Here is a 13,512-nt window from a genome sequence, read left to right as displayed (position 1 = left end):
TGCAGGACATCCAAAAGAACCACACCCTGGCTATCCCAGAAGACTGTGCACGTCACTTTGTCTGCAGACGGCTGTGTCTTGAATTTCCTCTTTGACGAGAATTCGCATGTCGCCATTCCATGGACTGCCTTTTGGATTCCAGCTCATAGTAGTCACACCATGTCTCATCTCCTATGACGATGCTATTGAGAAAATTGTCACCTTCAGCTTCATATTGATCCAACAGGTCCCGAAGAACTTACAAGTGTTTTTTGTTCTCCTGTAAGCATCTGCAGAACCCATCTCGCACAGACTTTGCGATGACCAAGATGTTCCAACATTGTTTCCAAGGCATTACAGCCGACATTGAGCTTTGCAGACAATTCTCTGGTCTTTATCCGCCGGTCAGCACGGATGAGTTGATCAAGACTCCTTTCATTGCGAGGGATGACAGCTGTGAGGGTCGACCGGGCCGTGGCTCTTCATGAACATCCTCTTCACCACCTTGAAAATGCCGAGCCCATCGCCTCACATTCCTCACGTCTACTGTATCTTCTCCATACAACTTTAGCTAGTGTCGATGGATTTCAACCGGCGCAATTTTTACATCAGTGAGGAATTCAATCACACATCCCTCTTTCATTCGCGCGTCCCTATCGGACTCCATTTTGGAACACTCCTCTGCTAACACCAACTACCGCAGAACAACGGAACCACCTGCGAATGAAAAAGGAAGGTTCAAGCATGAGCACTACACCAGCGACATCTGGCGCGGACATCCAAAGTCACCACAAAAAAAAAAAAAAAAAAAATAGGAGGCATTATTTTCAGAACGACCCTCGTACATATCCTCTCCAATTACTCTTCGGGAGGACGACGGTTCAATCCCGCGTCCGGCCATCCTGATTTAGGTTTTCCGTGATTTCCCTAAATCGCTCCAGGCAAATGCCGGAATGGTTCCTTTCAAAGGGCACGGCCGCCTTCCTTCCCCATCCGCCCCTAATCCGATGAGACCGATGACCTCGCTGTCTGGTCTCTTCCCCCAAAAACCGACCAACCAATTACTCTTTCTAGTTATCCGCTTTCTCTACTGCGCTTTAAAAGCGTAATTCCGATTGCAGTCTTAATGTTGTCGCCTTTGCATTTAAATTGCATCTGAATTGCACTGAAAATATGTGCCCAACAGCAGAAATGTCGATGGTATGCGCTGTGTATCTCGTTTGGAAACTAACTTGTTCAATTCACTGACGCTAGTTTCTGGAGACAACAGTCATGTTCACTTTTACTCTTCGTCCGCGAGCTTGCATTCCGTCTCGGCTTTGTTTATCCGGCAGTGTCAGCTGTACGTTAGCAACGATACACAGCAATGTAGACAGTTTTAGTGATGTACAGTTGACCGATATGCACCTCGTGTATGGGTTCACTGGTTGCAGCGAGGGCAACCACATCACGGCAGTTTCGCGTCTGAATATTGTTTAACTGTTCAGCGTTTGGTGTTGTACGTTTTGGTGATTGCATATTATAGGCTTTTTCACTTTTGCGAGCGTACGAACATTATTCCAATAGAAATAGACAATATGTTTTAAGGAATCCGACATCTGGTTAATCTTTGCTGTTCACGGACGTGATTAGAAACATCCTTACCGATTCCGTACAAATTTAATTAATCCCGTTTGCATAAGTCGCGCTGTCTACTGCAAGGAGTACAGTTCCCTCAATAAATATAAAACATCAACAGAAGTCAGTAGCCAGGGTAGAGCATACTAAGTTTTTGGGTGTACATGTAAATGAGAATCTTAATTGGAAAACTCATATTTTGGATCTCCTAAAGTGACTAGGTTCAGTAACTGTTGTAATCAGAATTAGCACGGTAACATACTTTGCATACTTTCACTCCCTGTTGTCAAACGGAATAACATTTTGGAGTAAATCAACACACAGGCAAAATGTATTCACTGCTCAAAAAAAAAAAAAAAAGCAGTTAGAATAATGTGTGTGGCTGATAGTCGCACATTCTGTAGGCATCTGTTTAAAAGGTTAGGCATTCTTAGAACAGCCTCACAGTTCATTTACTCAGTAATGAAATTTGTTCTCAACAACACGGACCAGTTTAAAAACAACAGTGACATTCATGATTATAACACCAGAAGAAAGGAAGACATATACTGTCTTCTACTTAACCTGTCTTTGGCACAGAAAGGGGTAAAATATGCTGCTGTAGAACTTTTCGTTAAATCAGCAGATGAAATAAAATGTCTGACAGACAGCAGTAAAAGTTTTAAAAATAAATTGAAATCATATCTCCTTGACAATTCGTTCTATACCATAGATGAATTTTTGAATAGGAATAAATAAATCTATAAGTATAATATATGCATTTTGTGCTATTTAAGGGAATGGGGTAGGTAATAAAAATATTAAGCTTTTTTCTTTTTCTTAAAAAAAAACCTTGATTCATGTGTGCAATTGTTATGCACTTGACACGTTCCACATCGTACGGTTACCGAGAGATTTATCAATGGAATACGTAAATAACTAACTAATTCTTAGCATTCCATGAAGGTGGCTGCTGCACTTACGTTCGTCTGCGGCTGTAGAGTTCCTGTGTTGTGAGCACGAGACAGTGATGGACACTCGCGAGAGACTGAAGAAGGGGCTGGTGCTGTTGACGGCAGCGCAGTCGTAAGCCTGTGCGCGAGCAGACTGCCTGGTGAACACGGAGGCACGCCACCACTCGCGAAGTCCTGCGCTGCGGCATGCCGGGCGCTGCGCAGGCTCTCGACAACGTGCACCGTGCTCGCAGTCTGATTTTGGCTGAAAAAACTTCACGCTCCGATCTGTAGCGTCAGACGACAGCGGCAAAAAACACAGCGTTTTGCTGCTGCGGGATGACGCCCGGTCACGTATCAGTGAGGAAACCTACATAGAGACCACAAAGCCCTAGTGGACAAGGATGGAACTCCCACCCTACAGCCTCGATCTCACATCGTATGTTTACCATCTGCTCGGTAACCTGAGTAATTTCTCCACGGAAAGCGATTTGAAGATGATGGCTCCTTGTGACTGCTGCTAAAGAGCGGCTCAAATTTGCTGGTTGTATCTTCTGCCGTGCAGGTATACAGGCGTAAGGCAATTGAAAAGGAACGAAGATCTTGTGGAAAAACGATGTTTTGTAACTCAAAAAGGCATCAGCTAACTGTAAAATACCAAAGGTATCGAAAATAAGTAAGCTGCTAAAAAAATATTGCAACCTTTGTATTTTCGCAGAAACATGGTTAACTGGGGTAACAAATTGAATAAATCGTAAATCTACATCTATACTACGCAAGCCACCGAACGGTCTGTGGCGGAGGGCATTTTACGTGCCACTGTCATTACCTCCGTTTCCTGTTCCAGTCGCGTATGGTTCGCGGGAAGAACGACTACCGCAAAGCCTTCGTGCCCGCTCGAATCTCTCTAATTTTACATTCGTGATCTCCTCGGGAGGTATAAGTAGGGGGAAGCAATATATTCGATACCTCATCCAGAAACGCACCCTCTCGAAACCTGGACAGCAAGATACACCGCGATGCAGAGCGCCTCTCTTGCAGAGTCTGCCACATGAGTTTGCTAAACATTTCTGTAGCGCTATCACGCCTACTAAATAACCCAGTGACGAAACGCGCCGGTCTTCTTTGGATCTCCTCTGTCAACCCGACCTGGTACGGATCCCACACTGATGAGCAATACTCAATTATAGGTCGCACGAGTGTTTTGTAAACCACCTCCATTGTTGATGGACTACATTTTCTAAGGACTGTCCCAATGAATCTCAACCTGGCACCCGCCTTACCAACAATTAATTTTGTATGATCATTCCACTTCAAATCGTTCCGTACGCATACTCCCAGATATTTTACAGAAGTAACTGCTACCAATGAATAATTAAGGGAACCAGTAACTACAAATGATAAATGCTGTTCCTGCTTATATGTGTGGATTAAAACCCCTTTATATATTACAAATGTTTATATATCAATGGACATAAAGAGATATAAATAGATTTCCTAACTAATATAATTGATCAATTGCCCAAATCTGTCCCGTTTTATGGCTACGTGATCTAATATAAATAACGCGAAATGACTGACATCATCTACGTGCCCAACACTAGAAGACACTACTTTCAAAGATGATCTACGGTGGTGTGCAACCTCAGTGGAAATAAAATTTACGTGATCACAGCTGTTTATGGTTCAAATGGCTCTGAGCACTATGAGACTTAACATCTATGGTCATCAGTCACCCTAGAACTTAGAACTACTTAAACCTAACTAACCTAAGGACAGCACACAACACCCAGTCATCACGAGGCAGAGAAAATCCCTGACCCCGCCGGGAATCAAACCCGGGAACCCGAGCGTGGAAAGCGAGAACACTACCGCAAGGCCACGAGCTGCGGACACACGCAGCTGTTTAGCTTTACAGCACTAATAAGCTGAAGCAATTAGCAATATCACCGTATGTAGCGCCCGGCGCGTCGGCGTGATGGTTCTCGTACACGTCTGCGACGACGGAAGAACTCCAGCCACAAAATATATAAAAAAAAAGCCTCATTCAAACACTAGGACGGCATAAGACGGTCCGCTGACTAGTATACTCTATTAATGTCTTCTTCTCTCTGTGTCCTACAGACGAGAAATGCGAACTCCCAGCCACAAGGACAGAGTTCAGATAACGTCTCAATGTGAGAATAGGCAGAAGTAGTGTTCTCAATCACTGAACGCTGTGTACTCAACGACGACTTCCTACCTGGAGGCGAAGTCCAGAATGATGTAAGTTCGATACAGTACAGTGCCTAACCATTCGATCTATAAAATCTCCTGAGAGCAAAGACAGCAAGTCTGTCTGTACCAACAAAAGCTGTTACTGAGCGGCCCGGGAGGACGACGGTTCAATCCCGCGTCCGGCCATCCTGATTTAGGTTTTCCGTGATTTCCCTAAATCGCTCCAGGCAAATGCCGAGATGGTTCCTTTGAAAGGGCACGGCCGACTTCCATCCCCGTCCTTCCCTAATCCGATGAGACCGATGACCTCGCAGTTTGGTCTCTTCCCCCGAAACAACCAACCAACTGAGCGGCCATCAAACACGGGCGCTCAAAACGGGAGACCCTCTTCTCTCCACCGCTGGCTTCCCAGCAAAGCTCGGCTCCCCTCCCTCCTAACGGAATATTCTCCATCTCTACAGATTCTTCCAAACGCCGCCCAACCATATTTTAGTCTTTTGTCGCCCAGCGCCGAAAGTTTCCGAGGAAATACCTATCCCCGTTAATTAGGAATTCATACAATGGTACGCTTCTCAGAGTAAAAATCCTCGGAATTAACCCAGCCTGCGTGATTTCCGAGGTAACGCTTCTTCGTTCCTCTGTGCTGCGTCCAAGATTTTCAGAGTTTCTGAAATATTATCCGGTTATCCTCCCGACTCAACTACCTCATCGGCCGGCCGCCGCTGTATTGTGCTTCAGTGCTCAGATGCCCCGACCGTCCGTCTTGGGCTACTTCCTGTGTAGCAGACCAACACACCTGTTCGGGCTTTTCCACCCTGGGCCTGAGATACGCCTGCCGTTTCATTTCCAATAGCGTTCCAACAAAATGTACGTGACAATATCAGTCTTTTTTATACATTCAAATATACGATTTTCAACCTATCAAATGATACCTAATTCTGGTTGTTAAATACGGCAAAGTATGTAGATGAGTGCTTGTAAGATGCGAAATTATAGCCACCTTACAAGTGAGAACACGTAATACACCCAGCAACATCATCAAACTTGATGGTTTTGGTGGGCCAGGTGTTACAGTGTGGGTAGACGTAATGTTGGACGTACGCACTGCTCTCCAAATCTCGCCAGTCTAAGTTATTGTGACACTGTACTCCGCCTTTTTCACGGGTGCATTCGTCCATGCTTTCATTATCATGGATAATAATGCGCGATCGCCGGCCGGTGCGGCCGAGCGGTTCTAGGCGCTTCAGTCTGGAACCAAGCGACCGCTACGGTCGCAGGTTCGAATCCTGCCTCGGGCGTGGATGTGTGTGATGTCCTTAGGTTAGTTAGGTTTAAGTAGTTCTAAGTTCTAGGGGACTGATGACCTCAGATGTTAAGTCCCATAGTGCTCAGAGCCATTTGAACCGCTTTTGAATAATAATGCTGACCTGAAGACTGTCCACGTGACGGAAAGGAACGTGTTGTAGTTTAACGAACCAACACAGAGAAACATCCAACTCAAGATAGTTACTCAAATATAGCAAAATTACACCACACGTAAAGTTATAAAAAGAAATGACAATTAATACGCATCTTGACAATCCCTAAATGAAATAGCTGCTCTGGTATGGCTGTACGTCTAACAAATGTAGTCGCATCTCAGCCTCACACATTCCAACAACGTAAACTTACATAACGACAGATGCCCAGAGAAGACAACCTCACCTTCCGACGACCCAGAGATCAGTGGTTTTCCACTCTACCGTACGGAGGTCACCAGGTAATTGCGGAAACTGACCGAGAAAATTAAGTTCCGGCTACCTGAGGCAACCTCGACAATAGCTGCTGACCAGTTCCCCCAGTGTCTCTTTGGACCTGTAGAAGATACTTAACCCCTACACAAAAGTTGGATGAACTGCCGCTACTACTGAAAGAATGCGTGCTCAAAAACCAAAGTACATGATGGGAGTATCTCACAGACATTCACGCAGTCTCTCTAGCAGATGAGGCTCGGAATACGAAAGGTAAAGCTGTGCTGCTCATCCTTGTGCCCTGAATCGAAAGTACAGACGTACCGACCAGCTGAGGCGCAAATACATACGGAAAGGTTGAAGGCAGCTTAATATACGCAATGAAACGGCTCTGTTGAGACGTTTCACAATTTGGATAGTGTCGGAAGTTCCATTCGGCTTTTCGAGGATGATAGTGTAGTATACAGAGAAGTTGCAGCATTAGAAAATTGCAGCGAAATGCAGGAAGATCTGCAGCGGATAGGCACTTGGTGCAGGGAGTGGCATCTGACCCTTGGCACAGACAAATGTAATGTATTGCGAATACATAGAAAGAAGGATCCTTTATTGTATGATTAGATGATAGCGGAACAAACACTGGTAGCAGTTACTTCTGTAAAATATCTGGGAGTATGCGTACGGAACGATTTGAAGTGGAACGATCATATAAAATTAATTGTTGGTAAGGCGGGTGCCAGGTTGAGATTCATTGGGAGAGTCCTTAGAAAATGTAGTCCATCAACAAAGGAGGTGGCTTACAAAACACTCGTTCGACCTATACTTGAGTATTGCTCATTAGTGTGGGATCCGTACCGAGGAGATAGAGAAGATCCAAAGAAGAGCGGCGCGTTTTGTCACAAGGTTATTTGGTAAGGGTTATAGCGTTACGGAGATGTTTAGCAAACTCAAGTGGCAGACTCTGCAAGAGAGGCGCTCTGCATCGCGGTGTAGCTTGCTGTCCAGGTTTCGAGAGGGTGCGTTTCTGGAAGAGGTTGAAAAAAAAATGGTTCAAATGGCTCTGAGCACTATGGGACTCAACTTCTGTGGTCATCAGTCCCCTAGAACTTAGAAATACTTAAACCTAACTAACCTAAGGATATCACACACATCCATGCCCGAGGCAGGTATCGAACCTGCGACCGTAGCGGTCTCGCGGTTCCAGACTGTAGCGCCTAGAACCGCACGGCCACTCCAGCCGGCTCTGGAAGAGGTATCGAATATATTGCTTCCCCCTACTTATACCTCCCGAGGAGATCACGAATGTAAAATTAGAGAGATTCGAGCGCGCACGGAGGCTTTGCGGCAGTCGTTCTTACCGCGAACCATACGCGACTGGAACAGGAAAGGGAGGTAATGACAGTGGCATGTAAAGTGCCCTCCGCCACACACCGTTGCGGAGTATAAATGTAGATGTAGATATTAACGTTGACGTCGAACTCTGTCTCTTGGTACTGGCCTACCGTGTGAGAGTTACTTTCGTCCTCAAGTTTTGTGCACCAGTGTCCTTAGAAAAACATCGCCACAGAACCTCCGAAATTTTGACGGTGGAGTTAGGAGTCATAGCGTGTAAGTGAACCAGGAGATTTGAATCTTCTGATGCTCAGGGCGCGTCTTGGAAGTTGCACTAGTTGCGGGTGTAGGGGTTGCCACCCCTTAACACGAGCTGGGGTTGCGTTGTAGCGACAGGGCGCGTCCTGCCTAGAGAGGGGGCATGGAGGGTGACAGCGGGAAGGGGGGAGGGGCAGAGCATTAAACAAGGATCGCCGGCCGGGGTTATAAGCCCCGCCGTGTCCCGGCTTACTGCGACTGATCGTAATAGGCTCAGCTTCTTCAAGTCAAACAACGCGATAGCGGATAAAGCCAGCCCGGCCTCTTGCAGTGATGGCGGATTAGGCGCGGTGCGTGGAAGCGATCTCCCGGTCTCCCCACGCCACAGAATATTCACAGGCTTTTTATTCCGGGCGCGCTTTCAGGTGCCGGTAAATCGCTCCCTGTCCCACGTTGTTTAGCAGCGAAAACACCTGCGGTGCGACTACGCAGTAGAATCAGAAGCCGATTCCATTTCGATACGTGCCACGGTCTAATCTGTCTCGACCGCAGTGAGCGTTGCAACTACCGATTTAAAAAAAAAAAAATAACATCGTTTCAGTTTACGGTTTGTTTAATAAGCCCTACGACCTCTTACATCAGTAATTCAATTCCTCCCAATCCCTTAAAGAATCCATTTCTCAAGTTTTCACACATCGCAACGTTTATGATGTCATGACTCCTGAACTGTTAGTCATTAAATGCTATAATTTTGCATGTAGATTTAGTAGCATATGTGGATATTGTTTCCAAAATGTGTTAAAAACAGACGTATCAGCTAAGCAGTAAAAAATCAAAACTTCATGCATAATGCTCAAGTTTCGCTGCATGAACAGCGAAAATGCAGAAACCAATAATAGACTTTCTTTTCAATATTGTGTGGGGGTTGTCACCGAGAAAATGTTTCGTAGAGGCTTTAAATTATGTCTGAATTTTGTTGCAAGTCAGTAACTGCTCTCGTTCTCAATAACGAAAAGGAAGAAGTAAGATTATGGTTTAACGTCTGATCGACGGAGCACAGACTCGGATTTTTTCAGGGGTGGGGAAGAAAATCACGATTTAGGGAACTCACGGAAAACCTATATCTGGCTGCCCCGACACAGATTTGAACCGTCGTCCTCGCGAGTGCGAGTCCAGTGTGCTGACCACTGCGCCAACTCGCTTTATTTTCTGGAGCCATATTTGTAGTAAAAACTCATGAACAGTCCGTGTAAGTAAATGCACGTTTCTCAAATCAGTGATAAGTTGAGGACGTTTCAAATCGTATATTTGTATCATTCACTCCTGTCCTTTTACTTTTAGTAGTTCAAGGTGGTAGATCGCTCTTACGCAATCACGCCCTACTAAAATTGTTCCTGAAACTTCCTGGCAGATTAAAATTGTGTGCCGGACCGAGACTGGAACTCGGGAACTTTGCCTTTCGCGGGCAGGTGCTCTACTTTGGAAGGTAGGAGACGAGGTACTGGCAGAAGTCAAGCTGTGAGGACGGGGCGTGAGTCGTGCTTGGGTAGCTCAGTTGGTAGAGCACTTGCCCGAGAAAGGCAAAGTTCCCGAGTTCGAGTCTCGGTCCGGCACACAGTTTTAATCTGCCAGGAAGTTTCATATTAGCGCACACTCCGCTGCAGAATGAAAATCTCATTCTGGAAACATCCCCCAGCCTGTGGCTAAGCCATGTCTCTGCAATATCCTTTCTTTCAGGAATGCTTGTTCTGGAAGATTAGCAGGAGAGCTTCTGTAAAGTTTGGAAAGTAGGAGATGAGGTACTGGCAGAAGTAAAGCTGTGAGGATGGGGCGTGACTCGTGCTTGGGTAGCTCGGTAGGTAGAGCACTTGCCCGCAAAAGGCAAAGCTCCCGAGTTCGAGTCTCGGTCTGGCACACAGTTTTAATCTGCCAGGAAGTTTCATATCAGCGCACACTCCGCTGCAGAGTGAAAATCTCATTCTAAAATTGTTCCTGTTAGCTATACAAACCCAACCCCCACGCTCAACAACATGATGGGTAGGTGCCAGTCTCAGGTGCTGGAGGAATGCAGTCTGTGCCCTTCAAATGGCTCTGAGCACTATGGGACTTAACATCTGAGGTCATCAGTCCCCTAGACTTAGATCTACTTAAATCTAAATAACCTAAGGACATCACACACGGCCATGCCCCAGGCAGGATTCGAACCTGCGACCGTAGCAGCAGCGCGGCTCCGGTCTGAAGCGCCTAGAACCGATGGGTCACAGCGGCCGGCAGCAGTCTGTATAATTCGCATGCTGTCAATTACGCCGCGTCAAGCCAAACACACAGTTTGTAACTACAATGCATGTCTTATGGCCTTAAACGTTTAACACAAGATTATGAGCCTTAATGAGTAGATTATGATAGCGTTTTAAATTTTTAAATTCTGTCAGTAAGTATATCAAGTATTGGAAATCAAATTTCGGTGGCCCATGGACGCCGTTAGATGCATAAGCTGCAGTTGGCGCCGTGCACTGGGTTAGGCTTTCAGTAGCACAGAAACTTTGCCGAGACGCGAATTAATACATCATTAAACCGGGCGGCGTGGTCGAGCGGTTCTAGGCACTACAGTCTGGAACCGTTTGACCGCTACGGTCGCAGGTTTGAATCCTGCCTCGGGCATGGATGTGCGTCATGTCCTTAGTTAGGTTTAAGTAGTTCTAAGTTTTAGGGGACTGATGGCCTCAGAAGTTAAGTCCCATAGTACTCAGAGCCATTTGAACCAATACATCATTAAAATATAAAACAAAGCAGTTACTGTCTTTTTACAGAAAAAGGTAAAGGTGTCACCAACCCGTAAGTTGGTCTGACCTCCACAGTTCTTTACTAGGCAAGGTCCTGTTGGAGTCGGTATGTCGTTGCCTCCCTCAATTGACTGACGGAGCAAGTTACAGTAGGAGGACGCGCATATAAACGTTGACTGCCAACAACGGTACAAATGGCACGTTTCACGGTAACGGACATTGTCAGGGGTGAAAGGAATGATAAATGACACATAATAATACTGTTTAACTATTGTGAGATTACATTATAATTAACATTTTTACATTATATACAACAAAAAGTGATAGAATGATAGACTGAGGACTTGTGTAAACTTTTCAATAGCTACACCTGGAGAGAATTGTTTTCAACTTGTTCTACTTTTTTCTGTTTGGGTGGTATCTCCACTGCCACTCGCGGTTGCATTCTTGTATTACCTTTCCGTTCTTCCGAATACAATATCGCTCTTCTAGGGTATCCAAATGCTAATTCATCGTCCTGCAATTTATGTGTTTCTTTGTGTCGTCTCCATAGGAAACAATGACTATACAAAAAAAATCAACGAACATTTTTCAGTCTTGACCTTATACCAGGTAAGCCATCTTTTTCTTTATTGTTATTTCATCCCACTCACCACATATGGGTGGATCTTGGGGGGAGAGGGATCTGTTGCGGTACCATAACTCTGCTCTTCAACCAAGAGCAGTCTGAATGACGAGAAAAAAAGAACATGAGGACTGTTTTCGTTTTAAATTAAAAACATTAATGACGGGCATCTAAAAGGATGAAAAATATATAGAATGTAAAAAAAAAACACGAATCTAGTGTGGTGATTTTCTTGTATGAGAAAGCACTGGAGCACTGCACTTTCACTTAACAACCGAAGGAGCCTTACTGGCTGAGAGGTATTGTGAGAGGAGAGAAAATACGTTCCGTAGAGGTTCTGGGGTATGGATAAAGAGGTAAGAGTCTATTAGGTGGGGCAACTAAGGAGATGGATAGGTAGCAGATGAAGCGGAAAGTGGGAAGACAGATGGCGAAAAAGACAGATGGTGAGGAGGAGTGTGATGTGTGGGGAAGGTAGTGATACAGGAGAAAAGGGATAGGTATGGATGGAGAGGGAAAATGAGAGAGGAGCCCTGTTGCAGAGTGGGATAGGTGGGAAACGGTTAAAATTGGTAGGAGGGATAAATATCGGGACAGATCTAATTGTCTGGGAGAGGGCCAACTACACCACAGAAGGCCACTTTTATACACCGATCAGCCAGAACATTACGACCACCTACCTAATAGGAGACATGCCCACCTTCGACACGGATAACAGCGGCGACGCGTCGTGGCAGGGAGAGAGTTGGCACCACTTCTGCACACACAAGTCACGTAATTCCCGTAAATTCCGGGGTGAAGGGCGATGGGCTCTTACGCCACGTTCAATCACATCCCAGATGTGTTCGATCAGATTCAGACCTGGCGAGCTGGGGACCAGTACATCAAATTGCAACTCGTCGCTGTATTCCTCGAACCACTCCACCACTCTCCTGGCCTCGTGACATGATGCGTAATCTTGTTGAAAAATGCAACTTCCGTCGGGAAACATGATCGTCCTGAAGGGATGTACGTGGTCCGCAGCTAGTGTAAGATACTCCTTGGCCGTCATGCTGGCTTCCACGAACTCCACTGTACCCACGGGTGCCCACGTGAATGTTCCCCAGAGCATAATGGAGCCGCCGCCAGCTTGTCTCCGTCCCGCAGTACTGGTGTCAAGGATCTGTTCCCCTGGAAGACGACGGATTCGCGCCCTCCCGTCGCCACCGTGAAGGAAGTATCGGGAATCATCAGACCATGCAACGCTCTCCCACTGTGTCAATGTCCCATGCCGACAATGACGTGCCCATTTCAGTCGCAGTTGTCGACGTCGTGGTGTTAAGATGGCCACCTGCATGGGTCATCGGCTGCGGAGGCCCAACGTCATGAGTGTTCTGTGCACTGTGTGTTCAGACACACTTGTACTCTGCCCAGCATTAAAGTCTGATGTCAGTTGCGCCACAGTTGGCAGCCTGTCCTGTTTTACCCGTCTGCCCAGGATAAGACGTCCGACATCTGTAATGAGGGGTGGCCGCCCAACCATACAACGTCTGGACGTGGTTTCAGCTTGGTTTCGCCACGTGCTGAAAAGACTAACCGAAGCACTCCTCGAACACCCAACAGGTCGTGCAGTTTCCGAAATGCTCGTGCCAAGTCTCTGGGCCAGATAGATCGCGCGCCTTCCCTATTCTACACACGTACAGCACACTCACTGATACTATATGCACCGTGCGTGTATCTGACTAGCAGTCATTCCTCGCCAGGTGACGCTGCTATCGCCTAGACGGGTTTAAATCGGTAGTAGGTCCGTGTTATGGGGAAATTGCGTGAAGGAGGTGCAAGAGCAGTTAGATGCATGGGAGGCAACGGCAGCACAATATGGAATGCATTCCTCTGCAAAGAAAAGTGAAATAATCGTCACAACAAGGAAGAAGAATAGGCCAAATGTGGATATAACTTGTGGAGGGGAAAAACTACAAGTGGTAGAGAACTTCAAGTACCTGGGAAGCGTGATTGAAAGTAAGGGGGGAAACGCAATGGAAATAAATGAAAGGTGCAGAAAA

This window comes from Schistocerca americana, chromosome 1 (assembly GCF_021461395.2).
Source record: "Schistocerca americana isolate TAMUIC-IGC-003095 chromosome 1, iqSchAmer2.1, whole genome shotgun sequence".
NCBI lineage: Eukaryota > Metazoa > Arthropoda > Insecta > Orthoptera > Acrididae > Schistocerca > Schistocerca americana.
The sequence above is the reverse complement of the archived record's forward strand: the minus strand, read 5'-3'. Positions refer to the sequence as shown.